Genomic DNA, 2,500 nt, shown 5'->3' with positions numbered 1-2,500 from the left:
GATTCATACAAGCTAAATCTTCTAATCGATAATTGGGCCAAAGAAAAAATTTGAATTTAATTAATTTATCTCTATCAAGATCTTTATTTTCATCAAAAAATCGACTCCAATTTTTGACCTTGTTCCCATTGCAAAATATTGGATTTCTATTCACATCATGCTTAGTCTTTGAATTGAAACAAATTAGAATTCTCAATTCTCTACGACATCTAGACGATAAAATATTTTCAGGAACAAGCAAATCATAATGATTTTTTTTTCTATTTCCGGTTATCCTTTGATGATGCCTTGAAATGGATTCATCAAAATCCTTATCCTTCTTATCAACATATCTTTGTTCTCGGTATCTTTGATTAGTTTGATGCCTACTCGTATGAACTAATGAAATACCTATGGTTTGATACATAATAAACTGTCCATCATTTTTTACAGACAGACGAAGGGGTTCGATAATTAATATCCCCCTTTTCATCAATTCTGTAAGAGTTAAATTCTTCTGAATCAGCATTATATCCAGATTCATTTCTCTCCTTTGAATAGAGGATATAGTAATTTTTCTTGGATTTCTCAGTCTAAGCAGGAGACAATATACTTTGATATTATTGATCATTCTTTGATTCAAAGCATTATCCCATCTCAATTGAAAAAGTAAATACTTTTTCAGGAAGAAATCTAGTTCTGCTTCGGTATTGCTCTTGTATTGTTTTTTCTTTTTACGGTTTTTCATGTTTGATTCTGAATAATCTTCTTCAATATCTTTTTGTTCGGTTGAGGGAACAGATACAAGATTTACTTGGTTTTGTGCATTTGATCTAAGATCTCTTTGGCCTGCAGATTCTTTTTCTTTTTTATTTTTATTCTTTAATTCCATTTTTTTTTTTTCATTCGAGGGTATAACCCCCTTTTGCTTTCTATTGATGTTTTTATTTTCACTACCATTTTCATTTATATTAAAAAAAAGTAATTTGCTTGGTATAAACCACGGTTTCATTTTATATGCATTATAAAGTAGTACAAATTCTGGGAAGAACCAAAGTTTCAGATTCGATATAGGACGACTTAGTATTTCTTCATTCATTCCCATCCAATCAAAAAATATTTTTTTTTGATTGGGTGAATTGATTTCTTGATCCTGAGGAATCGTAAGATAAAAAAGATCTTTTTTATCAATTTTATCAATTATTTGATAATTATTAGTCCCGGTTTTAGTATTTTTATTCTTGTTGGTATCGATCTTGATCCAGGCCTCAATATCGATTTTCTTTTTAAGACAAAAATGGAGAATTTTCCAATCAAAATATTTTCGATCCGGATTTTTTTCCATATACATAATATCACTTTTTCCTAAATAATTTTTGATAGGGATATCCCCTAGTATATCAAAAAATTTGCCCTTATGTTTATGTGTGTTGTAATTATAAAAACTCTCTCGATTCTTATTTACTTGGAATGGTGATCCATAAATATATGGGTCCCTCTTATTTTCATAATTAATAGATCTATAAGATAAAAGATTATATCTATAGTATTTTTGAAAATTCTCATTTTGATTTGGTAATGAATATACTTCGTAATCGTTTTGTTTTTTGTAATGAATTAATAGGTCTTTTTCATATGAATTCTCTTTGTTTAAATCTTGATTTTGAATTGTACGACATTTATTGATTCTATTTTTCCATTTTGCTGCTATTAATCTAGACCATCTAATCTGAGATAAATGGTATTGATAATGACCTCTTAACCAGTTTTTCCATTGATTTATTCCAGAATTCCGAAGTTTCTTATGTCTTAATTCATAATGAATTATTCCTTGTTTTCCAAAATAATCTTTTATTGAAGTCTTAAGAAAAAAAGACGTTCCGTGATATTGAAGAATAGATCTTAACTTATACAAGTTAAGAACTTGTGTTTGTGATATTTTGTAAAATACATATGCTTGTGACAAGGAGGATAAGTCAAAAAAATTCTGTGAATTCTTATTACTAATATTATAAAGTGACTTTTTTATAGTCGAAATAAAATTCATTTTATTTTGATTTGTTTTATTAATTCTTTTTTTATTTTTTTTATTATTGTAAATGGATTTATCAATCATTTTTTTTGTTGATTCAACAAAAAGTTGTATATTAATTCTGGGAATATTAATAATAGATAGAAGGATATCTGCGTATATCCTTTCAGTGAAAAATTTTATAAAATAATGTAATTTACGGATTAATCGAGTATTTCTTCTTTTTAATATTTGCCAATTTGGTGATTCCAATCTTTTAGCATTATAACTTGTTTTATTAGGACTATCATTTATTTCTGGAGTCACTTTTTTTTTATTTTTTGTAATTCTTTTTATTTGATTTCTGATTGTGCTTGTTCTATCAGTCAGATCTTTCATTTTTTTTTCTGTCAGTAAAAAATTTGTCCAATATGTAGATTGAATTCGACTAAAGGATTTATGAATTATATGATTGCGGGTTATAGAATCTTTTTCTTTTTTTTTTTTAGT

Source organism: Camellia sinensis, unplaced genomic scaffold (genome assembly GCF_055761805.1).
Source record: "Camellia sinensis isolate YWXY unplaced genomic scaffold, ASM5576180v1 Unanchor435, whole genome shotgun sequence".
Taxonomy (NCBI): Eukaryota; Viridiplantae; Streptophyta; class Magnoliopsida; order Ericales; family Theaceae; genus Camellia; species Camellia sinensis.
The sequence above is the reverse complement of the archived record's forward strand: the minus strand, read 5'-3'. Positions refer to the sequence as shown.